Source organism: Malurus melanocephalus, unplaced genomic scaffold, assembly GCF_030028575.1.
Source record: "Malurus melanocephalus ecotype Western Australia unplaced genomic scaffold, MMel_1.1 scaffold_181, whole genome shotgun sequence".
NCBI classification, from domain to species: Eukaryota; Metazoa; Chordata; class Aves; order Passeriformes; family Maluridae; genus Malurus; species Malurus melanocephalus.
The window spans coordinates 782,600-798,387 of record NW_026623413.1 but is presented as its reverse complement, the minus strand read 5'-3'; the positions used below and the strand labels follow the sequence as shown (position 1 = coordinate 798,387).

At 44.2% G+C, this 15,788-nt stretch overlaps 1 protein-coding gene across 7 annotated transcripts in view; it reads right to left on the bottom strand.

The window, feature by feature from the left end:
* Window positions 1-460, bottom strand: part of STRBP (spermatid perinuclear RNA binding protein) — a 58,192-nt gene extending 57,732 nt beyond the window's left edge. For 2 of the 7 annotated variants that reach the window (XM_057372927.1, XM_057372929.1), the window contains exon 1: window positions 401-459. The gene's annotated coding sequence lies outside the window, so the exon portion shown is untranslated. Of the gene's footprint in view, window positions 1-400 lie in introns of all 7 variants that reach the window. The other 5 variants (XM_057372932.1, XM_057372933.1, XM_057372930.1 and 2 more) reach the window with 3 other exon arrangements.
* Between the last annotated feature and the right edge of the window lie 15,328 nt (window positions 461-15,788).

The following is a 15,788-nucleotide window of genomic DNA, read 5'->3' as shown; positions in this document are numbered from 1 at the left end:
CTGCCCCGCGGCCCCGTCCCGGCTCCGCGGCCCCGTCCGGCTCCTCCGGCTCCGCAGCGCCGAGCGGGGCTGCGCACGTGACCGCGCCCCGCGCCCCCATAGGCTGCGGCTGCCGGGCAACGCGCGCCCGCCCCTTCCCTGCACCTGAGAGCGCTGTACGCCAACTGCGTACGAGGCGCCGCGCCGCCCTGCGCCAGCTCCGTAGCGCCGCGAASCCGGCCGTTTCCTGCAGGCCAGCGCAGCCTTACGGAATCGGCGTAGGGCGGCTCGGCCCGCCCGGCTCCCCACCTGCGGCCGCTGCTCCCCGCGCACCCCGCGCGGTCCCGCCCGCCGCCCGGGGAGCGGCGCTGCCGCTCGGAGCGCCTCGCGGCCACACGCGGCGGGAGCGGCCGAGCCGCACCTGGAAACGCCGCTTGCGTAGAGCCCCTCCGAGAGGTCGGTGTGTGTTACGGACTCTCCGTAATGTCGTCAGCGCGGGCCGCACCTGAGGGCTCCCGCTGCGGAAACGGCGTAGGCGCGAGCGTGCCGGGCGCAGAGCGCGCAGCGCTGAGGGCGCGGGCCGGGCAGGTGTGTGAGGGCAGGGCCGGCCGGGCAGCGGCCGAGATCGGGGCTCTGCGGCGGGCAMCGGCCGAGATCGGGGCTCTGCGGCGGGCACCGACCGTGCGGCGACACCGGCCCGGCACCGGCCCCGGCCGTGAGCGTGAATAGCGCCGGCAGCCCCGGCCCCGGCGGCTGAGGGAGGCGCCGGGCGGGCCCGGGGGCAGGGCTGAGGGGAGGGGGCAGGGGCAGGGGTGCGGCAGGGTCTCGGCCCCTCACGCAGTGCGCGACCTTGGTGGGTTTAATATCCCGCTGCCAAATACAAAACAGGACAGAAAGAGTAGGTTCCTAAATTAAGTCGAGGAATAGGGTTTCGATGTGAGCGGTTGGGCTCCTTGTGGAATCCTCAGTTGCTGAGGTGAAATCAAGGCACCTTTGTGGTGTGTTTGGACAGGTTGGGCTGCACAAGGAGTGTGGCGGTCAGTGATTTCCATCTTTCTCTTYTAGAGATCAGGACAAACGGGTTTAAGTTTTCAGCTCCCTGCAATAATTGTTCCCAATCGCAGGCAGGTGGCTGTTSTAGAGCAGATGGGCCCTGCAGTGGAGTCCAGAGAGTTCCCACAGCTGATGTTCATCAGACCCCAGAGCAGCCCTGATGAGCAGAGCCTTCAGGTACAAGGAGAGAAAGTTGAGTCTGATGGGATTTTCTTTCTTCCTTTTTTTGTGCATTCCATAGAACATTTACAGAACTTTATAATCCTTCAACATTCCTTGTGCTTCAACACTCAAATGGCCAATATATTCAATTGAGTGCTTCAAAATTTCTGCCAGAATTTCTTGGTTAAGTGCCTGTTTGAGCTCAACTTTCAGCRTACGAGTGCATGGCAATTGTATTCGATATTTCTTTTTATACTTTTCAAAAACTGATTTTATATAGGCTGTGAAGATGAAAGACTGGGGAGCTMTGTTCCAAAATAATCAGTACACAATGTGCTGTGCTGAAGCAGCCCCGAGGGAACTTTGACCAAAGGCTGTAGGATCAGGAGATTTGTGGTGCTGAAGTGAAACAGTAACTTTCATTCAAAAGAGTRATTTCGGTATTAGTGTGAAAGTAGAAAGCACGTGTGCATTAATAACTTTACATGCAGGGAGAGGTCCACCTTATTCCAATTAGACTTCTATTTTGTGTATTCCTTTGCAAGCCTGTGGCTGAAATGTCACCCTGGTTTTGAACAGTCAGACATTGCTCTGCCTTTGTAACAGACTTTTATCTTGTCGTATTTGAGGATTGAAAGGAGAAACAAATATRAGGAATCTCAGTGTCTCCTTTCATGTCTCAAATCAAGAGATTTCAAAGCAATGAATAAATTTAGCCAAATCTCCTGTGTGACCTTAAAATATTTGTGTGGACACTAAAGAGAGGCAGAAGATAATAGCTGGAAATCAAGGACTGGTCCAAGGACTTAACGTGAGCACAGTTTTATCTGAAATTGATTGCATCAAATAGAGACACAGCACAAATATAGTCTATAGAAAAGCTGCTGGGGGGTGGTGGGATGGGAAGGGGCAGCTGTGAAATGAATGGCTGTGCAGTGCAGCTGAAAATGTTGTGAGGAGGGAAAAATCTGCAAGAGATGGCACCTCAGGTAGTGAAGTTATTGCAGAGGTASAAGAAAGATGTTTTGAGCTGTGGTCTGAGTGAAATCTTGAATTTTTCTGTTGAGTTCTCCCTTGGGCTAATGATTTGCCAAGGGCAAAAACACAGAGGAAAGGGGATTGATGGATTAATTTAGAATACAGGGGATTGGAAGAGCTTTGGCGCTGCAGTACAAGGATATACATTTAACAAGAAAAAGAACATCTGAGGCTTGGAAAAAAAGTTAACATCTGTCTTTAGGCTTCATGGAATAAAAAGGAAGAAAATTGAATTTATAGCTCTAAGTACCACCAATAAAAGATGGGTATTGAATTGTGCCAAAAGAAACATAGAATTAAGAGTTCCTTGATGAAAGTTGAAGAAATTAACAATAATTATTCTCTTTCTTGGGACAAAAWACTGGCATARGAAGAATAATTTTAAAAAATATATAGCTATAATGGAAATAATGTTTGTTTCCTACAGATTTTTTTTATAGAAATAGTTAAGACATTGTCATGTGTTCTTGAATGTTACCKGCATCCCTGAAGGACAATTAGACACCAAGAGAGGAGGAATCACACCAGGAAATGTTGCCCAGGGCTCCTCAAGTCCCAGAGCAGGCTCTGGGGGGTAACATTTCAGAGATCTTTTAAGTGATAAGGATGAGGATCAGCTTGAAAAGCAAGCAAAACTGGTACTAAAGAAATGGGAAATACTTTCAGATTATGACTAATGCAATTATTAGAGAGGCTATTGCAGGCACTGTGGTGGATTTAGCTTCAAATAAGAACAGAAGTTATKCTATGTGTGATTGATTCCAGGTTGGGTTACAATTTAGAAGTGCAATTAGTGAGTCATCTGTTACTTTATATCAATTATTAAAAACATCAAAGGTCTAGGTTAAAAAAAAAAGAGTGCAGGTCTCAATATGTGCTTCTCTACTTGTTAATTTTCTGATTCTTGCTGGAGGTGTCTCAGCTTTGCAGAGTTGTGGTACAGAGTGTTCCTTAAACCAGCAYGTGAATTGCTCTTGAGTGAAGCAGCACTCACTCACCTGCCAGCCCCTGTGRCGTGGCCCTGTCACACCAACCCACACTTACCTGATTTGGCCAGAGTSAGCCCGAGGGCAGTGGCTGCAGTGACCTGCAGCTTCCTGAACCATTTGTGAACACAAGTGCTTTAATCTTATTTAGGTGCTGTTTAGGACACAGTGCAGTGCAGCTCGGCATTCCTGACAGCTCAGTTGTTGTGTAGACTCTGCTGCCCTCAGTGCTCTGGTTGTGTTCTCGCCCCATTCTGGCAACTGCTGAACGTGTAAAACTTCTTCTGGTGGCCATGACAAAACTCACAGCAATAAACACAGCTTTGAGGGACAGTGTCAGGCCCCACAGGAGAATTGATCTGACCCAACAGAAYATTCCTCATGAAATAAGAAGGCCCAGATACAAATGATATTACCAACCTTCAGTGGGCATTTAATTACTGTTTCTAATTAAGGTGATGCCCTAAATGATCATGTGAAGACTCCTCATCTGTAGCATGGTGTAACATGACATATCAACATGGGGTGTTGGTACTTCATTTGCACTTCAACATTTTTGTTGCAAATGAAARTGCTTCTGCCTGTTGTGCCCATGGGAATGGAGGACTGCAACTGGCTGCAGGGCATCTCTGCTGTGTGATCCATGAGGGAAAAGGGGCAGAAAGAAGGTTCTAGGGTCCCRTTGTTACTGAGCCTTTGGGGTTGGCAGTATTGTGTGCAGCAAGTTCCAGGCTGCAATTTAATGGTGGAAAGCTGTGAAGACTGAGCGCTGGTCTGCAGCTCTGCTCTCTGGACATGCCTGAACTGTGTGAACAGACATCCAAAGCAGAACTGAACTTCACAGAGCTTCACAGCTTTCAGTCTATACTTTGTAATACACATTTGAGATGTGAGTCCGTGATGGCTGAACATTCCCAATGATTGTGGCTGATGTGGTTTGCACTTCTGTGTTACTGGGCTTGTAGACATGCTGAACCAATCTGGAAATCAGCTGKTTTTTTCCATTTGTGGGTAGGACATGATATGTTTATCTCATATCAATATGRGATAAATATTTTCATTTGTTTCAGTGGCAAGTAGATAAATATTTGGGGTATATGTACGTCCTTTCTAGAAAAACAGAGATACTGTTGCAAGGATTGTTGTTTTAGGGAAGAGTGAGATGTGACCAGATAAGGGATGACAGGAGTTTGGTGCAGGTCCTTAGACAGATATATTAGGGTGGGTTTTTTCCCTTTTCCTTTGAAGTTTAAGATTGAAAACCTGCCATCATTTCTGCAAAGCAGAAACAACTTGGGTGGCCTTTTTGTCACTAATAGGCAGAGCAGCTAGGCAGGACGGACTCCATTGAAAAGAGGCTCTGTCACAGAAGAGGTTTTCCAGGTCAAGATTAAAAGCAAAACAGCTCTCATCACATGAGCCTTTGTACTGCGCCCATATTTTCTAAATGCTTTTGGCTTATCTTTAATGTTTATGCTGCTATCAAAAATAAACCCAGCTTCTCTCTCCCTGGGTGTTGTATTTAACATCAACAGTGAATAGGCTTTTTCATTCCTAAATGCTAATTTCCTTTCTGTGATCAATCTGTTTCTGGTACAAAAAGTTTTTGTTTTCAGTGGGTTTGGTTTCTTCCCTCTTTGGTTTTTTTAACTGTGTGTTTTCTCCTTCCCGTATCTGTTTCTGTCTTGGTATTTTTCTGGTGGCAGCAGTAGCTGAGTATCTGTCAATGACCCTGAAGTCTAGAACTTGAATCAGAGTTTGTTCGAGTGCAGCTGGCAGTACAGTCATATTTTTTTTTAAAAGCTTTACCAAGATTAAATTTTCATCAACATTCAGTGGAGAACTCTTAGTAATAATTGTAATTGTCTCACTTTGAACCGCGGTCAGAAATGGTCTAAAAATCTTGCTATAATGAGAATTTTGGTTATAATGAAGAAGTTTTATAACTTCATCAAAATTTTTGTGMAACTAGAGCCAGAATTCAATGGCTCCCAAGCTTACCCTTGGGATAAAACTGACCTTGCTGAAGCTGGTGAGGGTGTTTCCTGAATGTACCAGTACCCAAACCCAACCTGGCACGTGGCTCAGAGCAGATTGTCAGCCTCCTCTTGGTTCATGTCCAAGTGATTGAAGCTCCAGAGCAAACAGAGAAGGTCCAGTACACTGAAGCCTGGATGTGACRAATGGGTGTTGACCAGAACCAAGGACTCTTTGCAGTCTGCTTTGTCTCCTCTGTGATGATGTGCTGTCCCCTCACCTTGCACAAACCAGAATTAACCTTTCTATATTTGAGACTCTTCATTGCATGTACCCATGAAGCTGCTGCTGAGCTAACTGCTGAGCTAACTAGGTTTGTCACATAATGTGATACATGGAAAACAGATCTGTAACAGATGCAAGTCATATTCCAGACTTTAGGCATGTATTTCAAAATTTCATCAACTTTTATACGCCAAAATGTTATCTAAATGTGGGTATTTAGTAGCTGGAGATGTCAGTGAGCTGTGACTAGCAAATGAGTCGTGTGTCTGCTGAAACACTGAGGAAGATTTGGATGCCTGTGTCGTAGGAGGTATGGAGACTGCAAGACTGACTATCAATTTTGAAGTGTATCAGATTTCTCTTGAAGGGAAAATTGAGCCTGGTCTGTAAAGATGGTTCTCTGGATAGCCCAAATGTTTGGACAAATAGTTACCCTTGTGATGAGCATTCACCAGTAAAGGATCTCCCAGGGTTTACAATTTTTTTTTTTTCTGGGAGGACTTCAGGAATAGAATGTCTCACAAGCAGCATTATCRTTGCCTGCAAATTAAGGCAAGCAGACAGGCTGTAGTAATGTTGTAGTAACCAGGCAGGTAGCTTATGTTAGGCCAAGTTTGATGTGAAATATTTATGTACCTATTTAAATACTAAAGAGCTGGGGTTCACACAGCCCTGAGAATACAGCTTTATGTCAGGCAGCTGCTGTGTCCTTAGTGGAAAGCACCCCACTTGTGCTCTGGAGGCATTCAGCAGTTGGAGGCTGTTGCTAGGGGCTTGGAAGCTCAGGTCCTGGGGCTTTTAGCCTTCTCTAAGCACTGTGGTTTGTAGTGTGTAACACTAAAATCCCTAAATTCTGTGCCTTAGTTCATCCTGGCTATGAAATGGGGGATGGCGAGGATTTCCTGAGGGTTTTGAAAGCTTGCTTCATTAATCATGTGTTTGAAGCCAGCATGGTGTGTTTATTGTAGATATAGTTTAGTGTAACAAGGTTTTGTTATCTGCAAAATTAAAGTGGTTTTAAATTGTGAGSAAATGTAAAATGTGTAAAGTCAAAGGAAAAAGATTTCTTCCATTTCCTTTTGGGTTTGCTGCATTATGCATCTTGCAGGGAGTCCCAACCTGTGTGTTAGCACTCCTGCTGGATAAYGATCTGCCCTCCTCCCAAGGGACAGCACAGTGCAGGCAAAGCTGCTCCTCTCTTCTGTGCTCACTAATTGATCTCTGGCTTGGCCACTTCCAGCAAGGTCACTGAACTGGCAGCTACTAAAACAGTGTTCTGTGGAAAATTTAAAGGGGAAGAGTAAAAGTACCTAGGATGGGATTTTTWAAAAAATTCATAAACATTTTAATTTAYTGGATTTYCTATTTTGTTTCTGCAGAAGTCTGRAAGGAAAGGACTGACAGCAGAAGATTTTCCATTGTGACCTGTTCCTACAATTTGTGAGTGAGCCCTATCCTGCAAATTGTTCTTTTCTCACTTTATAATTCCACTTCCATTTTTATTAGAACAGAGCATGAATATTCCTATTCAGAGCCTGTAAAGGCAGAATGATTTCTAAGCAAGTATAGTGTGAGCTTCTCAATTTTTTTTAATTTGTACAGCCCTGCCCAGGACATGGCATGCCTGGATTAAAGCTGGGTACCATGCTGCATGTAGCAAAACCATGTACAAGTACAAATTAAAATGTGCTTTAGCACAGCTGAAGTGCTTAATTACTTGAAAAGCAGAAGAGCCTACAGGGTTTGAACAGAGGAAATGGGCCAAACTGCAGGAAGGCAAGGCTGGAATACTGAGGGCAAAATGAAGCTGTACTGCATTATTAGGGGCTTCGTGTATGGTGTGGCTGGCAGAGAGGGGAAATGGGGTTTGGTTGACCTGATGTGATCTAAAAATACACAGAATGTGCTATATGGAGTCATAGCTGTTGTAGTGTCTTTAAAGGATAAAATATGCAGCTTCCTCTGAAGTGGGAGGAGGRCAAGGTCTCCCAAAGCAGGCATTCAGAAACACCTTGTGTGCATTTGCGCCACCCAAATTGCAGTGAGCAGCATACACTGTCTTTGTACTTGCTCTCCATAGGCTGGTAATTGAATTATCRGCTAAATACTGAAAGATTAGGCACWGCATCTTTGGGACAGGGGTGTAGAACCAAGCCTAACTTGATTATTGCATCAAATCWATTTTCTCTTCATTGTGAGTTGAAGCAAATAGTTGATGGTTCAGAACTCCTTATGCTCCTTCTGTTACAAAGAACTCTGCCAGTGTTTGGTGTTTTAACTCTTGTGTGAGACAGGATACCACAGAGAGGCAACAGGAAAAGAAATTGTGTCAAATTGCCATAAGCCCCTGAGCTGATGAATTGGTTTGGTACTGTTTATTCCACTAGAACTCGAAGCAGTTAATTGRATAAACGTTTGTTTGAATCTTTAATTTGTCTATAAATATGTATAGTAATTAATTAGAAGGCAAGAAATCATCATGAGAGTCACCTTGAGCAGAGAATAAGCATTCCCGGTGCATTCCTGGGAAGCAGCGCTATGGTGACKGTACCCAAGCTCTGCCACCGCGTGGCAGCTGCAGCTCAGTGCCTGGCCAGGGCTGGCTGCAGAGCTCTGCTGCTCCTGCTCAAGGGAAGGAAGGTCACTGTGCCTCAGGGAAAGACGAAAGCACAAATATTCCTCTTGCAAAATCACACCTGCAGTTTCAGAAGTTTTCCCAGCACAAGCCAAACGTCAGCCTGCACATGGGGCTTTATCTGAAGCTGACAGTGTCTGTGTTCTGCATGAAACTTGCTTCAGGGAGCTGGATTTAGTGCTTTGCCCAGTGCAAGGTACAGTCTAAGGAGGAGGTGGAGTGGAGGTGGAAAGATGTTCTCTGTTGATGTCTGGCTATAGAAATGGATAAGGACAGACCAATTTGTAAAACTGTCTCAGGATTAATCTTTTATCTACTATCACTTCTCTAAATGGTCTGTATTTATTCACATGTAATACACAACTGTGCATTTAAAGTGAAAAATAGKAAATAGAAAACAAATGGAAAGAAGAGTATGGAATTAAGGACTGAACATGGAGTTTTTGTACTCAAGCATGATTTGTGTGTGTGTACATTCATTATAGATTCACTACAGGTAGCAATGGCAGCACTTGGGATTATGGTTAGTGTTGACTAATGATCCAATGATTAAAGCTGACTTTTGTTTCCAGGGCACCTTACAGCCAGATTGTATGGCATTATAAGAGGTGATTAATAACCCTCACAAAAATGGTGAGGTGTAAACATTGAATTAGAGTACCAAAACAGTCTTTACAGTCAACAGAATGGTGAAACTGCTAATTAGACAAATGCCATTTATTACAAAGCCAGTGACTGATGTGAAAGGCATGATCTGTATTTAAGCACTTGACATTAAGTAAGTTAGGTTTTGTACATTTAAATACCTATGGATTACATTATTCTTGAAGAGTACTTGGGCTAACTAAGAGCATAGCAGGATCTAGGGGGAAGAGTTTGCTCATCAGCAATGGAAGTGTGTGCTCCTCTGAGGGGGCAGCAGGGGATTGCTGAGCCAGCAGAGAGAGCTCCTTGCCATGTGTCTGGGAATTCCAGGCTCCCATTAAACTGGAGAGAGCCTGGTGCAGAGCACAATCACCCCTTATCCTGAGGAGGCAGTACTAGTGCACGTAGCTGCTTCCTTCCACCAGCATTCCTGCGTGCCCTCTGCTCCATGCATAATTCAGATGCAATACATAATTAAAGGACTATAAAGCCACACTTACTTTCATGTATTTAAATTACTTGATGAGCCATAGATGGGTTTTTGCCTTGTCTGTGCTTTTGCTTTGCCTGTTTCTGTAGTTTGTTGAAASAGTGGGGACCACAGTGAGTCAGCARCTCCTGAGAACCACTTCCAAAATACTAATCAGTGCCAACTGTCAGGATTAGTATTCTCTTAGAAAAAAAGTATAACTATATAACAAAGTCTAATTAATTTGCAGTATCAGATATTCACTTCCTCTGCTATCAACGTCTTTGTAAAGTACAGCATTTCCAACGTAAAAAAACCCTAACTTTTAAAGGGCACAGATCTCACWGTGGTCTAGACTATCATACTTGCTAGGAATACTGTCTATGAATACTTCTATTTTTTCATACAGGTCTGCAACAAACATGAATTAAATGGGAAARCATATCGTACATCTTGAACTTCCTCACTGTTCCTTTCTGTTCTRGATTCCTTCTCTTTAGAGCAATAATTTGTGACTGGATCACATGATGGTATTTCCAGTACTTCCAGTGCTRTAATTGCTCTGTGTGGAAAGCATTGCTGAGGTGCCCTGGGCCTTTGCATTTCAAATATTGGATGCATAACATTTTATATGTTTAATCATCATCAAGTTGGGTGTTTGGATCCAAGCTATTTAGAGCAACTGTCTGTGCTATTGCAACCCACTCAGGGCCCTGAGGGAGACCTATGAACAGAGAGAAGGCTCAGATTTCTTTGAGTAATTCAGTATTGCCAAATACTTTGGCTTTCTACAGCTGCTGGGTTATGGGATGGAGAAGTATTGGGAAGATCGGTTCAGAGAATGTAGTGTTAATAAAGATTGGTTTAGAGATTAGGAGATTCAGGAACATGCTGCTGCTTTCTGCTCTGAGCACCAGAACTGTGAAGAAAACATAACTTATGTTGAGTATGAGGCAGAAATCAATATCTGAAACATTCTTCAAAAACAGAATTCAAAGCTAACATGCTTTTAAACTCTGGCAGRAAGAGCCTTTTCTCTGCTTGAACAWGTTACTGTTTACAGCAATTTTAATAAAGTATCTCCTGACAAAAAGACTAAGATGTAACATCTCCAAACCTTCCTTTTATAGATGAAACAGTGTCCTTCAAAATCCACACTGCTCAGTTAAGCCTTGCTAGTATGTGTTRTAATGGGGATACATAGTCTTTGACAGTCTGTATTAAACTTTTCCCATTTTATCTTGATAACATTTAGTTCCTTCCACTTATGGATGTCTTCTCTTCTGTACTTTCCCATTTTTTTTTTTTTCTCCTCCTGGAAACAAACAACTGAAGGCATTATTCTGTCGCTTGGCACCTCTCAAGAGCTCCACTACTCAGAATTTGCATGAATTCTCCTGCAAACAGTTTGATTCCAGGGCTGCTTCCAACGCCAAGCCATGGGTCTGCTGTGGTACTGCTGTAGCTCTCACCCTGCCCAGTGCCAGACTTGCCCTTCTCCRTGGTGTGGATCCTCAGCCCATCCTTGGGGGATGTCAGACCCTCTGTCTCTGAGGTTAAGTACCTRTGCTTATCTACAAACAGGATTTTGCAGCATGTGGATCACAATCAGAGGGGCTCTCACTTTATTCTTTTTTCTGTTTCACWCTTCGTTATGACACCTCCATCTGTTTGCTGTTCTGTGCTTGTATCATTGCTGTGAAAAARTAATGCCATTGCATCTTTTCTTCTCTCTGAAGACAGAACAGGTGACATAGAAGTTCCTCAAGTGGTGTCATAATGGGTCACAATGGGGAGGGGTCATTAAGGGCTGAGTTTATCGATCTTTCTGATCAGTTGATGCTCAGTTACAGATGCTGTAGTTGCCTGTCCATCCCATAGGCTTCTCCTGAAGCAGCACCTTGAGGAGAGGCACTGCCTTAGGAAAGGAGGAGCCGTGTTTCCAATCTGKACTGCCTTGAAAGCAGGACGTTGCTCTTGCATTGCTGTTGATAATCATAATTCAGAGCATTCYCTGAAAAGTGAAATGGTCAGAGCAGGCACAATAACAGCTCCATCAAATATTGATAAAGTAGGATTATTAATTAGAATAGGGGTGTAGGATTAAAATGTCCCTTGAGTTGCATTCCCCATTTGATGCRAGAGTGCGGTTTTGTGGTCAGAGAGTGGGAAGCTCAGGATAACTGGAATCTCTCCTCATCTCTTCAATGTGTTTGCTTAATGTCCTTAGTGGTTCAGGGGGTGTATAATACTATTGACCAGAGTTGCTAGAATTCTCATATGCKCCTATGGTGGCACTGCTGGGAGTGAATTTCACAAGGATCTCTCTGTTAGTGTAACTTGGTCTGATTTGTAGCTCATAAAAAAGAAAAACCCCTCTGAACAAGGTGATAATTTGCAGTTCTGTTGTTCTGGTGTCTTGTCTTCCCTCTAAGAGCTGCATGTCTTTGTGAGAGGGTGAAAACACTGCATTAGTTCTGTGGAGCATATGTCACTGGACCACTTGGCCCTCAGGTGCAGTGCAGGATAACRTTTTGCTTTTGACAGTGTGTAGTGCTGAACTAAATAGATATCAAAGCAAAGAGAATGAATTGAATTTCCCAGTTACATAGCCCTTGTGTAAAAAGGGGCTTTCAATGTCTCGCACTTAAAAAAACCACCGCAGGTTAGAAATGAGATTTCCTTTTAGAACAAAGCCCTGATCTGCATTACTAATAACAGCTGAGGTCATTAAAATAGAAAGAATTTCCCTTTGAATGTCTTTTGAACAGTATCTGCATTCTCTGTGTCACTGGCGTTACCTTTTCTTTTCCCACAATTCTGGTCCATCAGGACAATGCAGTAAAGATTTATTTTCCTCTTTTAGATTATTCCTGGTTCTAATATTCCTAGAAGAAATGTTTTGGACCTGTTATAATTATACAAGTTCTGTAAATTCATTCTTCCATTCCTGTACACCAAGTGTGTGTTCTTGGGTCCCTTAGAACATGTCTGTGCAGCAGCACTTCAACATCCCTGTGTGCCCCAAGGCTCTTTTAGCTGATAAAACTCCAATCTGAAACATCTTCTCTTTTTTTTTTTTTTTCCCTTCCCCTTCTGTTTCCCTTCTCTCTCTAGAGCCATTAGATGCTCTGACTATGCACTTCAGGAGATCAATATGCTTTTGGCATTCACAGGCATTATTATTCTGAGACTGTACCACTGGTATGTATTCATCCTATTAACATCTGCTCAAAATTCCCTACCTCCCAGCACAGCTAACAGAGAATGACCGTGTTGTCCTTGGTCAGGCTCCGTGCAGTGGATGTTGACACCTGGTTTATTGTTGGACAGATTCCATTTCCCTCTTTACTTTGTTTTGACCTTATTTCACCCCTGGAAGCTCAGTTTCAGCTGGGGATGGATGAATGAACTGGGAAGCATTGTGTCCACTGCCGCTGTGGCAATTTCTGTGGGTTACTGCCCAAATAAGTCATTTCATTCCTATGTTAGAGAGGCCAGTTCTGACCTGTGGAGAGATTCCAGCAGCCCTTGTGAGGATGTGCCCATAATGGAAGCACCATCTTTGCAAAGCAATAGAAAAGGACAAGGGTCTACTGGGCAGATTCAACAAATCACTGTCCTTATGGCTGATGTAACAGAGGATTAGGAGCTTTAAAGTCATGGAAAGAGGATGAACTATGGCTTTGACTTCAGTGATAACTCAGTGGATATTGGGTGATGGGAGTACCATGTCAGCTTTCTGATTGTAAGAGATCATGCCAATAGGGTTAAGTTAGGAGGGGAAAGAAACAAGGAAATTGGAGCTAAGTGTGCATCAGTGTAGAATTTAATAGCCAGGTGTGGGATTCACTGTTTAAAATCCTGTCTGAAGGACATAACCTCTTATGAAAGGGAAGAAACTGTGYTGGTTCCTTTGGTTTTCCCCTGAAGCCCAGCCCTGCTCCAGGGCTCTGGCAATGCAGAGCTCTGCAGCAAACACTGCTCATCCAACCTTTACAGGCTGCTTTGGGRCTGGGAGCACAGACCTGCCCTCCAGTGGTGCCAGAGCCTCTGCTGAGCCCCGCTGCAAAGCTGCTGTTTACAAATGTGTTGGATCATCTTTTACAAAAACAGCCGCAAAAAGGCCTCTCAGCAGTCAACATGCCTTCAAAACACCCTCAGAGCCTGGTGATGTATTGGGCACATCCTTCCTGCTATAACATTTTATTGCAGAAAATCTTGCCTAAGACCCTTTTTACACCATTTTGGCTGCCTCYTGCTAGCTGGTCAACATTCTCATCTTCCCATCTGCCAGAGAGGCCCCTTGGAAAGGATTCAGCTCCACCAGGCAGCTGTAAGCAGGGGAAGAGGATCAAAGGGCACAAAGTTGACCTGCAGCAGTCCAGTGGGGTCTCATGTAGATCAAAGGGTGCATCCACGGTCAGAGCCTGACTTCTGTGACTTTTTCAAGAGATAACTTAGCAGAAGTGTCTTTATTACAGCTTCATCTGTGTGTGTTTGAATGTGTTTATTAGTTAGGGGAGGAAGGTGTGGGTGCTGTGCACATGTTGGATATCCTTTTTGCATTTCTTATAAATTGACTCTTTTTCTGTGATGAGGCGTGTCATGAAGATCTCCGAACAAGCAACTGATGTTGCAAGGCAGAGGAGGGGATTTTAGACCTCAGGCAAACATGTTCATTCTGCCCTTGTCTTGCTGGACTGCCCYCTCCTCTTCCCCAGCACTGCAATTTTATCTGAAAGTGWTGATCATGCTCCAGGAAAGTGAGGYTGTGCCAGAACTCTGCCCACCCATGCCARTGCCCAGACAACAACCTTCCTGCTCTGCCTCATCAGCTGAGTTTTTCCAGTGCTGACCAGTGTCACAAGCTCAGGGCTCTGTCATTTAACACGCAGCATGATTTGCTTGCCAACAGTTCTGATKAGCAATGATAGGAAACTAAATTTATTATGTCTGAAAAAATGCAATTAGGATTTCTCAAGACTGGAATTTTGTGTAATTTTGCCAGGTTTTAATAACAACTTTAAAGTTTTGGCTTACAGCCTGAACTCTGCTTTGGCTGCTTTGCTGTGGGGATGTTGCAATAGGTCTTRCAGCATCCAGAGTGCTGCTGGCACAGTCCTGCAGCAGTTCAGGATGTGTCCAGTTGCTCTGGTTYCTCAGTGCTGCTGTAACATTCATTTCTTTCCAACACTCCCGTTTTCACACTGGGCCTTTGGTGACTTTGGCAGTGCAAAAGGGACATCTAGTGGGCTGATGGGAGAGTGGGGACTGTTCAGGGCAACAGGAAAGAGCCAAGTTCCAGTCAGAGATTGGACTCTGGGGAACCCTTGAGYGTTACACACCAAACTGYATTTGAACATTTCAATATACAGAATTGGCCTTGAGTCTGGAGGCGTGAAATTCCAAAATCTGAGTTTTTAAAAATATTCCTGATGCTTTTCAGCAGTGATRGAAAACAGGAGAGTGTACAGAAGCAGTCAGATTTGGCACAGTTGTGGAGCTGAGCTGGAAGGTTTTTGCTTTACTAACTCAACTTCCCAAGCCTGCAGCCACTATAGTATAGACTCCTCCTTAGTATGGACCCTTGGAGGACAAAGTTGGGGGGAAAATGGTGATTTTGATTCTGTTGGCTTCCATTGTTTAATTCAGGAAGGTAGATTTGTGCCCAGTGGTTCCAGGACAGTGAGGAGGGAAGGTGAGGCTCTGTCCTCTGGGGCAGCTACAGTGTGCACGTGACAGGAGATAGGAATGGCTTTGTTCTTACCACTGATATTTGCTGGCCTGTCACACGTCTCCAGTATCCAATCTGCAGTATTAGGATTATTTTAAGCCCTGTGTGAGGAAAGATTGTGAAACTCATGCGAGTGTACATTGTTCTTTGAATGAAAAGCAGACTTTCACTGAGGTACTTCGGTGCATGGTTCTCTCTGAACTGTTTGTAGAAAGATACCCAGGACTGTTTTGTGAAAAGTGTACAAACAAATATATAATGAGTGGACAGGAAGGTCCTGCTGAGTACCCCAGACCTACTTTCYCCTTTTCCCCCTAATCCAGCTTGTCCACTGCTGCCCCATTTCCATGGCATGCATTTCCGGCTTGCAAAGGTTCCTGCTCCAGGCTGAGAATAGAAGCCTTGCTGTTATGCTGTCCTTAAATCTCTCATAATGAGTGTTACACCAAGGAAAGCAGCTGTGTCCTTTGGCTCTAGTTTTAATACTATGTTAAAGAGCAGATTATGGTGACGTTGAACGGCCGAGATGTGGAGGTAGCACAAACCATGACCAGTTTGGGGAAGGCTTTAGCAAGGATGACTAAGGGCTTGGAGCTTATGCTTTAGATAACAAATCCACCCAATTGTGCTTATTTGCAAATGTAGTCAAGCCTAACAAATCAGGGCCTTAACAGAGTTGCATTAGGGTCCTTTAATTGGACTAAGCTGGTTAATACCCACATTGGCTTTTGTATGCCCAGGGTCCAGCACAGGAATGGTTTGCCATTTATGCTGGCAAAATCTCATCAAATTGCAACCATGAACATGGATGAAATTCARTTC